Source organism: Physeter macrocephalus, chromosome 8, assembly GCF_002837175.3.
Source record: "Physeter macrocephalus isolate SW-GA chromosome 8, ASM283717v5, whole genome shotgun sequence".
NCBI lineage: Eukaryota > Metazoa > Chordata > Mammalia > Artiodactyla > Physeteridae > Physeter > Physeter macrocephalus.
The window spans coordinates 54772425-54793097 of record NC_041221.1 but is presented as its reverse complement, the minus strand read 5'-3'; the positions used below and the strand labels follow the sequence as shown (position 1 = coordinate 54793097).

General features: G+C 35.3%; 1 pseudogene; it reads left to right on the top strand.

The window, feature by feature from the left end:
- Positions 1-3979: 3979 nt before the first annotated feature.
- On the top strand, positions 3980-12511 carry LOC102982814 (protein MAL2-like; annotated as a pseudogene).
- Positions 12512-20673: the final 8162 nt, after the last annotated feature.

Here is a 20673-nt window from a genome sequence, read left to right as displayed (position 1 = left end):
AGTAACTTCTTAGAGTTGATATAAAGATTAAATGAGAGAATTCATTTAAAATGTTTAGCTCAGTACCTGGCATCAAACAAAAATTTAGTACATTCTATTGTATTTATTGTGATGATGTTCTGATAGATCCGATTATTTTCTTTCTTTTTTTAATGTGCTAGGAAGTTGCCCCATAAAATTGATTTTGGTTTTCAGTTGGGTTAGAATTCAGTTGTTGGAGACACAGAAGCTTTACTGACATTCACATTTCCTTCCCTTATTTCATTTTTTAGATAATAGATTTACTGTGATAACATTCACATACCATATAATTCATCTATTTAAAATATATAATTCAATGATTTTTATTATATTCAGAGTTGTACAAACATCACCACAATGAAGTTTAGAAAATTTTAATTATTCCAAAAAGAAACCCCGTACCCACTAGCAGTTATTCTCATTTATTTCATTTTGCTTGCAAAAGTGGGGGAAATGTCCTAAGATTGCTCTTGGAGCAATTGAATAAACGATCAGTGGGTAAGGGGAGAGTATATCATGTAAATAAGTTTGAAAACAATATACAAATATTGTAACAGAATAAATGCAATAAAATTCAGTGAGTCCTGTTTCAAGTCTGTGGAGTAACACTCTTTGTGGAAAAAGGAACATAGGATTTCTTTTGACAAATAGTACCCTCATCATATTATCATCCTTTTTGGCAATCGTTAGAAAAACATTTATTATTCTTGACTTAATCATGTTCTTCTGGGAATATATCCTTAGGAAATCATTCAAATTAGCAAAAAAAAAATTTTTTTTTTTTTTTGTAAGAGCCCTGTTTATGGTTAGGATGTAAAGGAACGTGAAAGACCTTCACTCCTACTGACACAAGTTACCCAATAAACTGAAAACTGATGCGTTTGTTGAAAACCACCATTTTGTGAAAATCCTATTTGGTACAAATAAATCTAGAACTAAACTGTCCAGAGAGATAAACTCTTCACAGCTGAACAAGAGACAGAGAACACTTTTACCTGCTGCAGTTGCTGAGGCTGGGGACAAGACAGGTGGAGGAGCAAGCCTCCAGAACAAGGACATTCTTTGCTTTGAGTAAGAGACACCTGCCAAACGTTTTTGAACCTCTGAGCTGATGCGAGGGCTTTGGGTCTGAGGAAGTCTCAGATGCAAAGAAAATGCTCTTTCCAGTTAATTCTCTTACATGAGTATGTTACTGAGTAATCAAATCCAGAAATTGAAAGACATGGCATTACCTTGCAATTTCACAGTTTAAAACTCTTATTTTTGTTGTCTTCTGATCTCAGAAATCCTGTGGTCTCCAAGACATAAAATTGTGAGGTCTCACTGTCCTGTAGTACTACCAGAACTAGAAAAAGTGACATGTTGTTAAGAATGTGGAGCAACTGGAATGCTCATACATTGCCAGTTGGGATGTAAAATGGTACAATTACTTTGGAAAATGGTTGAGTAATTTCTTATAAAATTAAAGATACCTACGCTCCAGAAATTCCAGAATAAGTATTTATCCTGGAGAAATAAAGATCTATGTCCACAAAAGACTTGTACAAGATGTTGATTGCAGTTTTATTCATTATCTCCCCAAACTGGAAACAACCCAAATGTCTTTCAACACATGAATGAATGAACAAATTCATACAACGGAATACTACCTACCAATAAAGAGGAACAAACTACCAAGCCAGATGACCACATGGGTAAATCTCAAAAATATTATACTGAACCAAAAAAGCCAGACATGAGAATAACTACTGTATGATTAATTTATACTTCGTTCTAGGACAGGCCAAACTAATATACGATGATAGAAAGCTGGTAAGTGGCCTTGGGATGGGAAGTTGGGGGGAGGGTGGGATTGGCTGCAAAGGAGCTCAAAGAAAGTCTCTGAGCTGATGAAAATTTTCTATATCTGTACTGGTGGTTATATAAAAGTGTACACTTGTCAAAACTCATTGGTCTTTATAATTAAAACGTGCACTTTATTATATATAAATTATATCTCAAAGTTGATTGTTTTAAAAAATGTACTTTAAATTCAAATAAATCTTTGAAACAGTTATTTGCAAATCTTGTACACAATTATTTGCTGGAAATTAATCATTTTAGTGTTTCCAAATACAGAAAAACAAACAAATAAATAAATTGAAACAAACTATGTAACTAGCAGTTGGGTGATGGCATAGTCAAATTAAGGTAACTCAGTGCAGAATAACATTATTCAGGGCAGTTACATTTCTAATTTTATTAGAATATTTATTGGAATTTAATTAGAATATTTAATAATATTTCTAATATTATTGTTCAGAATACCATTATTCAGGGCAGTTAAAATTTTAATTATTAAGACTGTGTAGCAGCACAGGATATATAAATAAACATTTAACTAGAAAACTTAGACAAAAAATCTAGAATGTTATGGATTGCTGACATTGAGATTAGTGAGACTCATAAATCTAAGATCTACAGTCTTAAAAAAAATCATAGGTAACATTTTTAGCTGATTCTACACTTTACTGATAATGTGCAAACAAAATAACCATAATAATAAGAAATAATACTGTCAGCAAAACTTAGTAGAATAGAATAGATCAAGAATGTCTAGTTTAAGGGATTATATTAAGTGATTACATTTGTGAAAGTTTATCATCATCCTTTCTCAGTAAGAATTATAAAAGCCTTTGTGGAAGTTTGGCATGCTGAAATTTTTCACTTCTAGCCTTATAAATATTAATATTTGTTAAATATTTTCCCAGTCCATTATATCTGCGTAAAATAAGCAGCATAAAGTATGTATCTCTGTGTATTTTTCTTCATAAATATTTTGTTAAAGTTTAGCAAACTCTTCAGATCATGCATTTTTTAACATATCAGTTTATTGTCAAGTTTAGCACCAGCCAATACTTGTGAGGAAATGTCTTAATATATCACTATTCCTCAAGTTCTGTAAATATCTAATATTATGTTGAAATTCTTGTAAAAATGAACCAGTATCCTACAACAATAACCTGCATTTCAAGCCTATTTGGTAAGGAATAAAACAAAAGAAAGAGAGCAGTGATACCTGCATATATTCTAGCATAGAAAAATACTCACAGCAGCAATGCACCTGTTCAGTGTTCTTAATATCCTCAGAAAAATAACTGATACTGATTTCAGTTGTGTTTGTACCTGTAATCTGTATTTACAAGCAATCCATGCTGTGCTTGCAAAGCAGCCGTAGGTGAGGCAGGTAATATACATGAATTTGATTTACATTTTGGAATTCAAGGGCAAGGATAAAGAATAACTGGGATTTGATCTGTCGAGGAGCATCTCCAGAGTAGTCAGCAATGAAGTAAAGTGAGACTAAGATTGTTTCTTTACACGTGGTGAGGAGTGCAGCTGGATCGTGTCACTGCAGCAGCATTTAATTGTAAAAGTAGTCCATTTGGGGAAATGTAAGATGTCAGACTGTGTCTAATAGGGCCAGTCCCAGAAAGAAAGAAAGGTAATATCTCTTTCCATGAACTAGAGCTTTCTTAAATATAAGGTTTTTTCTAAATGTAGCTACTAATGCTTCTAGAATGGTTTACAGTTTAAAAAAAAAAAAACAGATGGCAGTTTTTCAATTTCTTCTAATGTGTTGTCTACAAAACTCAGGCACATTGCAAGTCCACAGACTGTCTCATATAATTAATGTCTTCACAACTGAAGAGTCACTATTGTCTGAATCACTTAAACATCTATCTTTAGTTACAAGTTCCCCAGACACAATCTTCTCTGCTTTGATAAAATAGAGGAGAAAGAAAGTACTAGCCTTATGAAGTACTTCATGTGTGGGTAAAGGAGGATAAACTTGACAAAGAAATTGAGTAGTTGCAGGCAGAATATGAGAAGAAGACTGGGAACGACTAGTACTAATGAAGCCAAGGGAAGGAAGAAGTGGGCAACAGGTACAAAAGTTACAAGGAGATTAAGTACGATGAAGTTGAAAAAAACCTGTCAGGTTAATCATTTAATGAGGGAGAGAATGGGGAGTGAGGAGCGAATGGGTGTGAAGGAAACGAAAGCGAATATGCACAACTTATTAGAAGAGTTTGGCTGTGAAAGGGTAGATAGGGAGGGATTTAGGGGCGAGGTTTTCTGTTTTGTTTGCGTTTGTTTTGCCTGGTTTTAAATATGGTAAAGACATGGAGATATTTATAAGCTGATATGGCTGAGGCAAGAAGGATAGTTGGTAGTGTCAGTTTCCTAAGAAGGCAAAAGACAAGTTGATTCAGAGTGCCAGTGAAAGGACTGGTCTTCAACAGGAAGAGGGTCAGTTCCTTTATTCTACTTTAAAGGAGGAGAAGATGAATGGAGAAGGAGACAAGATGGGTGGATTTATTGGGGGGGGGGGAACTGAGGTAGGTCCAATCTAATGGCTTTTTTGTTTTTGTTTTTTGAAGATGGGAGACATCATAATTAGACGTCTAGTTTCCTACCTTTAAAATGGAATGTTTTGAGGATTAGTTGAAACAACGAATATGAGAGCACTATGACAACTGAAAGTATTGTTTACGGTAATTATTTTCATTATAGATATACCCTTGTAAATTTGGATACTATCGTATTCTCTTTAATAATCAGAAAGGTTTTTTTACTGTGTGACTTGTTTCCAAATCTTTTTTTAGATAAGTAACAGTATTTATTATCTAGAGATATTGTGAGACTAATAAATAAATATAAAATATTGTATTTTATTTAAAATCACAAGATAAATTCAATATTTTATCTCACTATACAATTTAAGTGTAATATTCACTCATACACAGTCTCTTTTGGTAGTTTATTTTTAGGGTGGAAAGGTAATGGTATCATGTAAAATGTCTAAGAGTAACTCCAATACAATAATTCCAAAGTCTATCAGATTTATGTGAAAACACAAGATGACCAATATCTGTATTTTGATGTTCTTCCATTTCAGCTTTTTTTTTGTCTCCTTAGGACCCATATGCTTATTTATCTTTCTCTGTTTGCTTCCACTTGGAGAACAAGTTTGGTCAACTTCAACATGTGAGGTAAAAAAGAACAGAAAAGAAGTGGTCTACTGTTTGCCAAATTATTTTTCAAATTGTATTCACACATATCTGGAAGCATTTTAATAATCATTTTAGATTAAGCCTTCAAATACTGTGCTAATTCCTTTCCCCAAGTATTTTTAAAGACTACCTGCTTCTGCATAGGTTTAGCAATGCCACTTGCTATCATCTATACCTGTCCATTCCTGTCATGTTCTTGATTGTTGTATTTAAAAATGGACCACCAAGAATTTTTAACACAATTCATGAATATCATGATTAAAACAAGATTACAGAACCCCTCAGTCTTTGGAATCATCAAAATATAGCATAGTGTACTGATAAATATTTATGAAGTCTACTGTAAGCAAACTCTGTGCCCTGCCATGTCCCCCCGGTTCTTAGCATTGTAGTACACGCCAGTAGACTTCCAAGAACAGCACGTACATTTCTTTGTGGGTTTTCTCTGGCAGTTGGAGGCTGCTATGCTGGTGCATGGTAGCTGGCTGGAAGTCCTGGTAAATTTACATCCCTTGGGAACATCCTTCAACCTCAACTGATAGGAGATAGTATTTAAATACCCCAGATCCCTTGCCTCTCAGTTGGGATAAGGCTGAGGTGCATGTTCTACAACGGGTCCCAAAGCCCAAAGTAGCAACTTGCTTAATAACACACCCTTGTTACTGTGTTATCACATTTTTATGCTATTAAATTTGTCTCCATTCCCTGTTTCACTTTCTCACTCTGCTACCAGTGTTTCCTAAGGTCATCTCCTATCTAAACTATTTACACTTGAATTCATTTTTCAGGGTTTACTTGTCAGGGGAGTAAAACTAAGATACTACCACATATTCTCATATATATTTTCTTGTGTAACTTAAAATTTCTAAATATGGTGGAGAGAAAAGAACACAGAAAGGAAACAGGTTGCCACAATTTTCAGAAAAACTAAACTTATGTCCACTGTGAACACTGTAGGACTCTTGAAAATACCCAAATTCACCTATATAAATTACAAAATGATGAAAGTTCTATTTATTTGTGATTGTAATATATTTTCATCAACATATATTTTAAAAACTACAACTATCATGCCGTGTATTCATGCATTCAGTCAGAAATATTTCTTGAGCACCTCCTACTCGATCCAAAGTACAGTGCTAGGTTGTGAGGATAAAATGGTGAATAAAATTGTTAAGGTCCATTTTTACTCATAGACCTTATAGCGTAATATATAACAGTGGTTGTTAATTTTATCTTCGCTCAATGTTAAGCTGTGACAAACGGTATACAAGAAAATATTGGGACCTAGATGAGCATTTGACAGAGGGAATTGCTCTAATCTGGGGGTCCAGGGAGTAAATTTTGAGTTCACACATGAAGCAAGAGTTAGCTGGAAGGATGGTGGACACATTCCACATTTCAGCAAAAAGCAGGCAACTCCAAGGTGCTTAGGACCTGTGGATTATGGAACTTCGGAAGAACCAGAACATGATTATTGTGGCTGGCACGTTGGGAGTAATGGGGAACCGTGTGCCTGGACCCTTCTTTCAGGCACTATTAATGTTTTGTTAAGGAATTTGGCCTTGGTGAACTATTAGAGGATTTAAGCTGGGAAGTGAAATAACATTTATATTTTTAAACAACTGTTGTAGACACTGTATTGGAAGATGAGCATAGATCACTTCAACGTCCAAGTAATTTATGTTAAAGCCTAAAGCTCAAGTCCAAATCGTTAGAAATGTCAAACTATTTTAAAATATGCTGCATCAACCTGACTATTTAATCATATGTTGAGATTGCAAAGTGTTTCAAAAGCTTACTTGAGAGTAGTTATAAAAGCATAAAATGAGTAGTCTTTCACAATGTCAGGACTATTCTTTGTTTCAAATTCAAAGGCATCTCTTCGTTTGCATTCAAATATATGTGTGTGTGTGTGTGTGTGTGTGTGTGTGTGTGTGTGTCTGTGTATGGCACTAACCAACAGCTTCTCCATTATCAAAAAATAAAGCAAAGTAAAAGCTCAGTGGCAAAGCCTATTTAGTGCATAATGGCTTCCACATTTGCCACAGTCTGTGCTGCCTATTCTTAATGCTGAAAATAATTGGAATAGGCGAAGCATGATGTCTTCCCCTTTACTTGTAAATTACAAGCTATCTTTTTGTCAAAGCTATGATTACATTCATTCGAAGACACAGCCTGAACAACTGAAAGAAATTCTGTAATATAATTTAAGGAATTTAAATGGAATCACCAATTATCTTTCTATCTTCCCCTTCTTCTTCCTTCTTTTTGTTCCCTTTTTTATTCATTCTGTAGGCACTTTCCTTGTGTCATTTTCCCATTGAGTCAAAAACCGTGGATACAGTTAGATTTTCAGAACTGTTCTGTGGAGCTCTGGGCTTAAAGATATGCTCATTTTCTCCCCTTAATCCTTGACCCACTATCTCACTTTGAGTCTTCTTACCCACTGAACAATTATATCCTGTTATGGAGGGAGTTTCATGAGTCATTGCAGTTATAGATGTCAAAAGAAAACCATTTGGAAATTGGGAAATCCAGTGAAGGAAATAACACCATGATATTTTCAAGCAATTATAAATACATTGTTATAAAGGAAAATGATTACTTATAAAAACAAGCAATGCATTCAGAAATTTTACTCATGGGAGGAAATACACACTTTTGATGTATCAAAAGTGAAACTGCTTTATTATCAAATCTTTTCATTTGAAGCTCTTAAAGCATTCAATACATAGGAAAATAATTTCAATAAACACATTTTATAATAAAAAAAGTCAGAAACTGTTAAAAAGTTCAAGATCAAAGAGAGTCAATGATACAATTGGAAGAGACTAATATGTTCTAATGTATGACCAAAGTAATTATTTTTATTGTACATTGCAAATGATAGTAACCATTTTTGCTGAAAATGAAAACTGGGACATAAACTAAAGCTATATTAAACAGTTTAAAGATTATAAGAGAACATAATAAATAAATACATGTCTATAAATTTGAAAGCATACATGAAGAAACAATTTTCTCAAGAGAATATATTAAGATAATCAAGCCAAGACAAAAACAAACAAATCAGAAAAACCAATAGACTAACAGCCAGTTCATCAGGTATTTTTAATGGTAATGCCAACTAATCACTGTTTTGCTAAAGATTAGATAGACTTCAAGGTCAAATGTCAGAAGGGACACACGCTAAAGAAAAGATTTTTCTGATTTATAACAGAAATTATCTAGTAAATTGAACCACAAAACCCTTTTAATTTTTAATTAATTATTTATTTTAACATCTTTATTGGAGTATAATTGCTTTACAATGGTGTGTTAGTTTCTGCTTTATAACAAAGTGAATCAGCTATACATATACATATATTCCCATATAAAACCGCTTTTTAAATGTGTGTAGATCTGATTCAAAATACTGTAAAAGCAAGCTATGCTATTACAATAATCCTATAATTAATCTTAAATAAATTATTTCATTTTACCCTTTTAAAAATCATAACTTCAGTCATATTTGGGAAAACAATTCTAATCTTGATGAGAAAATGACTTGTATCTTTTTTTTAATAAATTTATTTTATTTGTTTATTTCATTTTTGGCTGCCTTGGGTCTCTGTCGTTGCACATGGGCTTTTTTCTCTAGTTGTGGTGAGCGGGGGCTACTCTTTGTTGCGGTGCACTGGTTTCTCATTGCGGTGGCTTCTCTTGTTGTGGAGCACCGGGTCTAGGCGTGCGGGCTTCAGTAGTTGCAGCACGTAGGCTCAGTAGTTGTGGCCCACTGGCTTAGTTGCTCCGCGGCATGTGGGATCTTCCCGGACCAGGGCTCGAACCCGTGTATCCTGAATTGGCAGGATTCTTAACCACTGCGCCACCAGGGAAAAGAATTGTATCTTTTTTTTTTTTTTTTTTTTTTTTTTTTTTTTTTTTTTTTGCTGTACGCGGGCCTCTCGAGCACAGGCTCCGGACGCGCAGGCTCAGCGGCCATGGCTCATGGGCCCAGCCGCTCGCCACATGTGGAATCGTCCCGGACGGGGGCACAAACCCGTGTCCCCTGCATCGGCAGGCGGACTCTCAACCACTGCGCCACCAGGGAAGCCCTGTATCTTTTTTATAATTAGCAGTCATTGACAATCAATCAGCTTTTTTTGGTTTATATGTAAAAGATCTACTTTACCTTTAATTCATATTATATTATGTAAAATGCTGGAAAATGTTACGTAAGAAATTGCAGTTGAACAAAATTTGCTTTCATAGGCTTTGTTCAAGTTGCATGGTCACAATGGTACGGCAAAATGTGCTTTAATTACTTTTATTTTACGTAGTTATCTCAATTTTCTGAGCTACACAGATGTAAGTCTTGGCACTGCACAGCATACAGACATGGGAGTGTTTTATTGTTTTATGAGAAATGCAGTTGGAGAGATTCCTAAAATTTTCTAAATGATTCAGGTATGATAGTATAAAGGTAGCTAGATTATGGTAACTTTTCTTCTCTTCCTGAAAATGACTATAATATTTAACTGCTGTGCAATGAAACCATAAATTATAATACAGACAGCAAAGAAAGGAAGAAAATCTGTCAAAACACATTCTAAATTGTTAAAGACATAAGTGGATGTGTTTGGCTAAATGAGATTTAGAACTCCTTAAGCCTTTTTTACTTTTAGAAAGGAAAGAGATCTGGAATTTTTAAGTCTGAATAGAATGATAAAAGAAAACAAATAAAGTATTAACTTAACCAATCTCTCTATCATTAGTTATTTTGATCATCCATCTATATTCTTTATCCAATCAAATTATATAAAAATTTTAATAGGGAGAAAGAAATTTTACTGAGAGAGGAAAATAAATTTTACTAATTGAGGAAACTAAACTGAAGAGACTTAATAAATAAATGCTTTTTGGGGATACTGTAATTAGCAATGATAACAGCAATGCATAAAGCAAATTATAAGAGTAAAGTGATTTTTCTTCCTGCTAGGCTATAAAAGATGCTTTTTTAAAGGGCACATTAATATCATTCCCTTCTTAATGTAAGCTTGGGCATCAGCCCAGTTACCATTTCTAAAAGCAGTAAGCATTTAACAAGGCGTTTATAGAAATACATCAGTAGTATCACTCAAGGGGAGCTTTGCATTTCTAGTGAAAGGACTAAGTAGTCATTAGCAATTTATATTGAAATCTTTTGGGCAACTTTCATAGGAAAGCCATGAGGTATTCACTAAACTGCTCAGGAAAATTAATTCCAAATGAAAGAAATGCATTTGAAGTTCAAGAAGTTGAATGGAAAGGCCAATTAATCACATTTTCTATTTAAGAAAAGATTAGATAGACTTCAAGGTCAAGATGGCAGAAGGAACGCATGTTAATACACCAATTCTTGTGTGCATTCTCTCTGTATACATTATACATACATATATGCATCTCTTCCTGCTATGTAACATGTATGTGTATATGTATAAAATGTGTATGTGTGTGTGTATATATATATATATACACACAAAAAACAGAAAAATTAATAGGTATGTAGAAAATGGTATAGATATAGAATTTTTAATATCAGAACAAGAAAGTAAAGTGTCTAGATGTCTAGCTGCCAGAAACAGAAAAGAGACATACAGCAATAAGCCATATTTGAAGCCATTAGACCTGTGCAGTGACTGTCACCTAAAAAATCCATAGCAGCTAAGGCCTCAGCACCTGCAGAGAGAGAGAAGCCAAGTCTGCAAGCCCCATGCACAGTGGGGAATCAGAAGTTGGAACCATCTGTGAAGCCAGAAGATGGAATGCATTCAAAGTGACAAAGAGAAATTTCATAATGATAAAATGAAAAATCAACCAAAATATGAAATTGAAACTTGTGTGCGCTGAACCAGAACTTTGCAATATATAAAGCAAGACTGATATAATTACAGAGGAAAAATCTCAAATCTACAAGTATGGTAGGATATTTTAAGCAACTAATTAAGAAACTGATAGATTAATCAGACAAAAAGCAGGTCTTCAAATGCCCAAACTTGATTAATACTTTTTAGTCCATAGATATTTTAGAGATCTATTCACCCAATAAAGAATGTATATTTTTAAGCACATATTTTCAACCTTTATAAAAATGAATCATTAGTTTGATCAAAAGTTTTAAGAGATTCAAAAGAATAACATTAAACAGTCCATAACTCTCTAGTCAAAATAAATAAAATTAGAAACCAGCAACCAAAGATATCTAATAAAACATAATAATTTTTTTCCAATAATTTTGGAAATGAAATAACATATTGCTAAATAACACATTGCTAAATAAATAACAATGGAGATTTTTAAATATTTAAAATTAATAAACAGAAAAGTTACTTTATGTTTCAACTGGTGGTCCTAAATTAATATTTGAATAGAAATGTATAATTTTATATTCATAATTAAAAGTTAAGACCAACTGAGAATAAATAAACTTAGCAATTGTCTCAAACAGTTAGAAATGTAGTAAACCAAGGGAACATAGAGCAAGAAATACCAAAAGTAAAAGTAGACACTAATAATATAGAAAATGACAAGAGTAACAGAAGCAATAATAACCAAATATCAGAAATGATGATCAACAGAACTAAGAGATAGTTTACTGAAAAACAAACATTCTTACAAGCATGGTAAATAAAGCTAGAGAACATAATGCATAAATATCAACACATTTGAGGTTGGTTGTTTGGCCTGAGGTGACCCAGCACTGGAGCCTACCTGGGCTCTTTGGTGGGGCTAAGGGCGGACTCTGGGAGGGCTCACGCCAAGGAGTACTTCCCAGAACTCTGCTGCCAGTGGTCTTGTCACCGCGGTGAGACACAGCCACCCCCCGCCTCTGCAGGAGACCCTCCAACACTAGCAGGTGTTCGGGGGATTCGTGTGGACCCTGGTCGCCTCCTCCAATGCTCCTCTACCTCTGCTGCAAGGATGGGTCATGTTCGTGTCTGTGATGGCTTTCATCTGTTCCCTCCTCTTCCTGGGCGTGTTCTTCTCTGGCGTGGTGACTCAGATTAATGCCGGCTGGAACTTCCTGGATTTTGCTTACCATTTTACAGTGTTCGTCTTCTACTTTGGAGCCTTTTTGCTGGAAGCACCCGCCACATCACTGCATGATCTACGTTGCAATAGAAGCATGGCTGTGCAGCCGCTCTTGAACGATAACTAGTATAACATAAACATGGTAGCCACACTCTAAGGTCACTTTCCATTGTCACAGAAATGATTTGCTACATCCTCAAGTCCTGATAGCTGCACTGTGCTTGGCTGTGAGATCACTGTGCGAACAGACATCTCATCGTGAAGTTTTGAATATGTACCACATTAGGGGTCTCACCACTGCTTAACAAATTTTTGCCTTTGTGACGACAGCTTGTTACGGTTGCAGTTTGGGTCTGGCTTTACGACGATGGCGACCGTAACACCCCTTACAAACTGACTGCCTGTGTGTTAGTTTTATTTGTGTACTTTTTATGTCTGATCAATTTGGATACCATTTTGTCCAGATATAACAACATCCCCAAAGTAATTTGTTTAGTATATGCAGAGAATCTAAGTATAAGTTTTGGTTCATTTCATGGATGGAATTTTAATTTTAGTATGATGTTAAAACAGAGAAATAGCCTTTAGTTTTACATCTATCTCTTTCTCTTTTTCTTTTCTTATTTTAAAGAAAATATCCCTTTATATCCATAAAATACATAGATATCATTCATGAAAAAAGGGGTATCTCTTGTGTTTAGTTACTGAGTCACCTGAACCTTAATTTTAATAGGTAACTAAGACTCCTGAAGAAGAACACATTTCAAACAAGCTTCCCACTGAACTCTGTGTTTTAGTGTAAAACAGAGATCAACACTCTTTAAAGGTCCAGATAGTAAATATTTTAGGCTTTGTGGGCCATTCAGTCTCTGTCACAACTACTCACCTCTGCTGTTATTATGTGAAAGCAGCCATAGACAATAAGTAAACAAGTGAGTGTAGCTGTGTTCCAATAAATTTTTATTTACAAAAACCGGCAGCAGGCTGGAGTTGGCCTGTGGGCTGCAGGCTATCGTTTGCTGACCTCTGGTGTAAAACCTTGGTTATGGGTTCTGTATTTTATTGAACTGATCCTGAAAGGTAGAAAGTGAATTAGACAAGCCACATAGTATTTAGTCTCATGCAGTAATCACATTGCCTTTGGGTTAATGGTCAAATACCTACCCTTGAAGGGGCTATAGTTTCTCAAGTTAATTCAAGCAGAGTCTTGGGTACAGGAAAAAGTAATTTATGAAGTGAATCCTGGTTGCTTAATCCACCTAAGTGTTTCCTAACAACTGAGGAAACTGCTCATCTGGCATCCTTAAAATGAGAGGCCCAGAGACCACTAACCAGTCCTGGAACTGGTATCTAGCTCCTGATGTCTTACTTTGAGTTTATTTATGCTTCAAATACAGCTGTTTGCCCTGTGTGTGAATATACAAATATTTATGTGTGGATATGTGAGGCTTTACCCAATAGACTTCTCCAAAGGGTGAACTTTTTACTTCTAATTCTTTTACATGACTCTGAGTTAAATTTGAATAGAATATGAAATATAACTTAAAGTTGTAGATCCTCACATGTTTAGAGAACAGTCCTGACATCTATTGAATATGAATAGCACAGAGAAGTATTTTAACCTACCTCAGAGACCCCGGCCGTGGCAAGATGCCAAAATGGCTTGAATGGGAGAGCAAGTTAGAGTTAGGCCCCCAGCTCACACAACCTATCCAAACAAGATACTTACCTCTTGCCTCAAGAGGGATACCTCTGGGAAAAGAGGGCTTTTGATTATTTTATACTTTCAACCCTTTGCTTTTTGGCTGAATCATCCACTACAAGTGCCAGGTATAAGCTGGGCTGTTAGATTTCATGGAACATAGAACAATCCCAAATGAGTAGCATAATCAATGCTCAATGATCAAATATTGTTTATGTGATAATCCCCTAGAAAGAAGAATCTTATTAAGGTTTTGTTTGTGATGTAATTACAGAGATAAAAGGTATATTTACTTTGTGGCAAGAGGAAATCAGTCTTGTGACTTTATACTGATGTCAGAGCTTTTCTATAATATCCAACTTCCCTGGTTTTTCTAGCTCCATGCCGCATTCTTAACCCTGAATTATGAATTGTATATTACAAAGTCATATATGTGCCATAAGGATATATTGTCCATTCCGGCTAGAATTGTTAAAAGTTAGTCTGCTAGATTTAGTTGTGAGATTATATTTTTGTTTCCAAGGTATAACAGGTCCATGCTTGGTGGCATTAAATTAAATGATTTCATGAAACTGCTCTGGTGATACTTTTGTAAAATGGATTGCTTCTAGATCATTAAGAACCAAGCCTAAAACTCATCTAACTGTGAATACTTAGAATTGTAAATTAATCATGAGCTAGATTTGTGAGTTGACTGACAAAGCACTTGAACAAAAATTATGGCATTTGAGAATTTCTTTATATATCTTATCTGTAAAAATGAGAAAGTGTTGGTTGGTTTTAAAATCTGGTAACTCCATGATGAAAAGAAATTTATAAGTGTTATGACTCTAATAAAGTATCCATTTGATTAAAAAAAATCAACACATTTGAAAGCATAAATGAAACTGCAATTTTCTCAAAAGATTGAATTATGTAAGTCAAAACAAGGCCAAAGAAAAAAGATTTAAAAAAAACCCAAATATATAGAAGACCTAAAATTTCTCTCAGAAGCAGATCCCCAAGACAAGCATTTGGGTGCGAGTAACTTATACAGGACTTGACCTCCCAAAGCACCGACTGGGAAGCGGAGAAGCAGGAATGGGAAGAAAGTTTTTGTGTGGGTTACTGCTGAGGGCAACTGGGGCTCAATCCCACTGGAGACTCTGGAAGGCTGTGTAGAACACCGCTCAGAATTATCGTGCCTGAGAAGCGAAGAAACTAGGCTATTTATCCACAAACTCTCATTTTTCCTTTGTTGAGGGTTACTCTTGGGTGTGTTAGTTCCCTGGAACTTGTGGCCTGCTCTGCACGGAGCCAGAGTCTGCAACCAGAGAATTCCAAGTGCTCCTACTAAGCAGCAGTTGGCATGCACAGTGCAGATGGATTATGGGCAGGGTACCAACAGCCTGTGCTGTAGTATCTATTCTTTTTTTTTTTTTAAATACTTCAGCAGGATGGCTGGAGGAGAACAGTGATGAGGATCCCTCACCACCAGGCACCCAACTTGGGAAGCCTCTCCATCCCCAAGGGCCTGAGAGGCCCCCTCTCCCATCTAACCTATTAACACTCAAGTCTTTTCTTTTGATTAGAGAGTTCAGATGCAGGACAACTCATTTTGGTTTGGGGTAATCAGAACAGACTTTTTGGAGGATGTGAAATATGAGCAGAGCAAGTTTTCAGTAGGTAGTAAGGAATGAAGAGGACACTCCAGGTAGAGAAGACTTGTATACACAAAATGAGCAAAAAAGAAGAAATGAGAAAACTCAGTTCATGTTTTCATATGATTGAGTGATCCAGGATGACTGGGGCAGAAAGTTTGATTATGTAAGTGGTTTGTATGACAAATTTCAGTGGCAGGTGATTTAGAAAGATCTAGAATATGATTTTAATTAACACGGCAAGCTGTTTTAGGTAAGGAATTAACAAAGAGAATGGTGTTTTAGAAAGTTAAATCTGTCCGTAAGGTCAACGATGGGTTTTAGGGCAAAGAGCTGCAGTGATTTTTGAAGTAATGTAAAATCTACAAATAAAGTGATAAGTGCCTATATTTGGACTGGCTACAGTGGGGATAGGAAAAAAGGGACAAAATATGACAAGAGGGAGGATCACACAGAATTTTAGAATCTATTTTAGAATACCACCCACTTCCCCTCCATTCTGAAGATCTGGTAACTGAAGCAGAGAGGGGAAGTGTCTTATCTGATGTCACAAGGCTAGTTAGCAGTTGAGACAAGTATAGATTTTGATCACTGGACTCTAGGCAAGGGTTATTTTTAAATTCAGAGGCTCCTTCTTCCCATGGTAAGCAAATGATCGAACTCTGCTTGTTGCATCTAGAATTTCCTTTCCCCTTTCTGGTTTGAGGCTTAAGAAGGGAAGTAAGAAATAACCAACGATCTTTTTTATCTCACTAGAAAAATTTTTAGAACTTGGTAACTGGTTAGACATGAGGTTCAAAATCAAAGACTGGAAGACAAGTGTATACTTTGAAGTCTTAATGGTTGGGGAAATAAAATGGATTTTAATTGAGAAAGTGAAACTATTTTTGCAGAGATAAAGACATTTCCTCTAGGCTTACCGAGTTTAAGGTGACAACAGGATATACAAATATGTACGGTCAGCATGAAGATGGAGTATACGGTCAGTCGGATATGAGACTCATCTGTATACTGGTGCTGACTTTACTTATATACCTATTGATTTCAGACGTGATTTTTGAAGTTATTTTATTTAGTCAAATTTCTCTTCTTCTCTATCCTGAAAGACCTAGGATTGAATAGGAACTTCTTATTTATTTAACTTGGTACAGTTTGATTAATTGCTGATGCCCAGTTGCTATATAATAATACCTGCATCACATTTCTAAATTTATAGTTATTTTTATTTTTATATACTTATTTTTAAATTTAACTATAGTTGATTTACAATATTGTGTTAGTTCCAGGTATACAATTTTAGATTATTTTCCATTATAGGTTATTATAAGATATTGAATATAGGGGCTTCCCTGGTGGCGCAGTGGTTGAGAGTCCGCCTGCCGATGCAGGGGACACGGGTTCGTGCCCCGGTCCGGGAAGATCCCACATGCTGCGGAGCGGCTGGGCCCGTGAGCCATGGCCGCTGAGCCTGCGCGTCCGGAGCCTGTGCTCTGCAACGGGAGAGGCCACAACAGTGAGAGGCCCGCGTACGGCAAAAAAAAAAAAAAAAAAAGATATTGAATATAGTTCTCTGTGCTATACAGTAAATCCTTGTTGTTGATCTATTTTATATATGGCGTGTATCTGTTAATCCCATACTCCTAATTTCTCCCTTCCCCTCCCCTTTCCCCTTTGGTAACCATAATTTTGTTTTCTATGTCTGTGAGTCTGTTTCTGTTTTGTAAATAAGTTGATTTGTACTGTTTTTTTTTTAGATTCCACATGTAAGCGATATTATATAATATTTAGACAAAGTTATTTTTAAAGGAAATATCACAGAGTAAGATTTGACTGTCTGGAAAATGTATGCAAAATACAATATCTAATTCTATAATATTGCCAAACAAATGCACTACAACTTTTAAAGTCAAGCATAAATTATATTTCTTATTCTTTAGAGAATGTTTTATAAGAATATCTTGAAAAAGTTATTTTTTAAGTTTGAGTCTCTGCTCTACTAAATTGATTATGAAAAGTATTTTCTTCTTTGAATTATTTTCTTTCTTTTGACAATTTTTTAGAACAGTTTTAGGTTTACAACAAAATTTAGAGGGAGGTACAGAGATTTCCTATATACTCCCTGCCCCTACACATGCATAACCTCTCTCATTATTAACATCAGTCACCAGAATGGTACTTTTTTTTTTTTTAAACCAAGGATGAACCTATATTGACACACCATAATCAACCAAAACCCCATAGTTTACCCTAGGGTTCACTCTTGGTATTATACATTCCATGGGTTTGGACAAATGTATAATGACATATATACTGTACCCATCATTATTATATCATAGAGTATTTTTACTGCTCTAAAAATCCCCTGTGCCCTGCTTATTCATCTCTCCTCCCCTTACTCCACCCTTGGCAACCACTGATCTTTTTATTGCCTCCATAGTTTTGCCTTTTCCAGAATATCATATAGTTGGAATCATACAGTATGTTGCCTTTTCACATTGACTTCTTTCACTTAGTAATATGAATTTAAGGTCTTTCTTTTTTAATACATTTTTTATTTCATTTGCTGCTGCAGTCTCTCTTACTTCCCTTCTTAAGCCTCAGGTTATATAATTGTTACCTATTTGTTCCAAGACCCATTAAATTTTTATTGCTATTAGTGAATATTTATTAGGCAGCTAGTTGAATAGAGAACTAAATACAGTATGTGTTTGGGAAATGTGTGCTTTCTAATACATGTAAGCTTAAGTGATTTAAATTGGGAAACAAACAAAAACCAAAATAAAACTTCTACTATATGCCAGGCACTCGACTAACATTCCACTTAATCCAGAAAACAGCCTAAACATTAGGTCTTATTATCCCCACTTTAACAATAAAGAAACTAAAATAGAGATTAAGTAACTTGCCAATATTAATACAATTACTAAGAGATAGAGCCTACAAGTGAACCTACCTTCATTCACTTAATCATTCATAACCAGGAGACTGGGAAAAACTGATCCTTCATTTTAGCCTGACAACACTTGGCACTCAGCAAGATACCCACCACTCTCTGTTGTCTTCCACTGGGCCTACTTTACTCATTGTGTGATTTGCCTGGTTTCTCAGTGAGCCCAGAAATAGCTCAATAACCTTTGGATAATCCTGTTTATTTTGAGAAACTTATTCTGAAAAGTTTCAACATTGATATGAAGTCTCAGAAAGCCAAGAACTATACTGTGCCTCCTTGGAATTCCTGTAGTTGCACACAGTCATCTAGGAAAGCTCAAGAAGCCCCTTTTACTCTAGGAATCTCCTGATGAATAGGTGAGTAAGAAGAGAGTCCAAGCATATCCCCATTTTTGAGTTACTGACAGCTGCCTAAAACTTCAACAGGAACTTTAGGGAGTAAATCATTTCTCTAAGTGTAAACTGACCTTCAAATTAATGACCGATGGAGAACTGAGGTATTAATTCATTCAGCAGTAAATATTTATTCCACTCCCAACGTGGGCTTTGCACTGTGTAATGTGCTGGAAGGGTCCCTGGAAAACAGGTTGGGCATGGTGTCTACTCTTATGGAGCACGGGCTTGGTGGGGGGGGGAACAATAAACAACTTAGTAAATAAATTAAAAATATATAACTGTAGATTATGAGAAGTGATGAAACAGGGTGCTGTGATAGGAACTGGCATAAAAGGCTTTATTTTAGATTGGGTGGTCATGGAAGGTTTCTCTGAGGATATGACTTTTGGGCTGAGACGTGAGAGATGAGAAGGATCCAATCACATGAGGCGACAAGGAAGCAGAATTTCAAGCAGAGCTAATTGCAAGAGCAATGTGAGGTGCTGGTTTAAACTGGGTTTGTTCTAAGAACAGATAGAAGGCGAGAATAGCTGGAGCTTCCTGAGGAAGGAGATTAAAAGCAGAAAATGAGGTAATTAATTGTTCTTATTTCATGAATTTAATTAAAATGTTCTGGCATATTTGTAAACCACAAGACCCCTCAGTGGATTCTGAAGGCTTCTCATTGTTTAAAAGCCAATAAGAAGACAAACATCAATAAAAATGAACAAAAGATGAAACAGACACTTTCCAAGAAGATAGGACATGGTAATAAGCACAGGAAAAGATGCTCAGCATCATTGCTCAGCAGAGAAATGCAAATTAAAACTACCAGGAGATAACACTCCCCAATAAAATGGCTACAATTATAAAGATTAATAATGTCGAGTGTTGGGAAAGATACAGCACAACTGGAACTCTTGCACATTGCTTGTGGGTCCGACTGCTTTAGAAAATAATTAGGTAGTTTCTTCTAAAGTTAAACATACACTTACCATATGATACAGAAATTCCACTACTAAATATTTACCCAAAATAAATGAAAATACATATCTACAGAAAAATTTGCACACAGATGCTCATAGCAGCTGGACTGGTAGTAGGCAAAAATTAGAAACAATGAAAAGGTCCATTCACATGTGTTGTATCAATATAATGGCATATTCCCCTGCAACAAAAAGAAACAAACTACCAGTTAACACAGCTATATGGATGAACCTCAAAACATTATGCTGAGAGAAAGTACCTAGACATACATATAAACACAAATGTGTGTGTGATAATTCTATTTATACGAAATTCTACAACGAACAAAATTACTCTATGGTGACAGAAAGTGAAAGCCCATGAGACCAGTGGTTGCCTGGGGCTAAGAGTGGGAAAGTGTTGCCGAAAAAGGTCAGCAGAGAACTATTTGGGGTGATGCAAATATCCTAAATCTTGATTGTGATGATGGCAATATGGGTATAGATATTTGTCAGAACTCATTGAACTGTATACTTTAAATGGGTACATTTTATTGTATATACATTATACCTCAATAAAGTTCATGAGAAAGAAAAAAAAGTGAATTAATTTTTGTTAACGTTCATTGTTATTGTTCATCAGATCTACTTTCCACAGTAAACTAATCATATGTTTCCTGTATTTCTTTAAAACATACTTTTTTATTATTTATTTATTTTTTTTTTTTTTTAGGGTGTTAGAAATATATATTTTTTTAAACATCTTTATTGGAGTATAATGGCTTTACAGTGCTGTGTTAGTTTCTGCTTTATAACAAAGTGAATCAGTTATACATATGTCCCCATAGCTCTTCCCTCTTGTGTCTCCTTCCCTCCCACCCTCCCTATCCCACCCCTCTAGGTGGTCACAA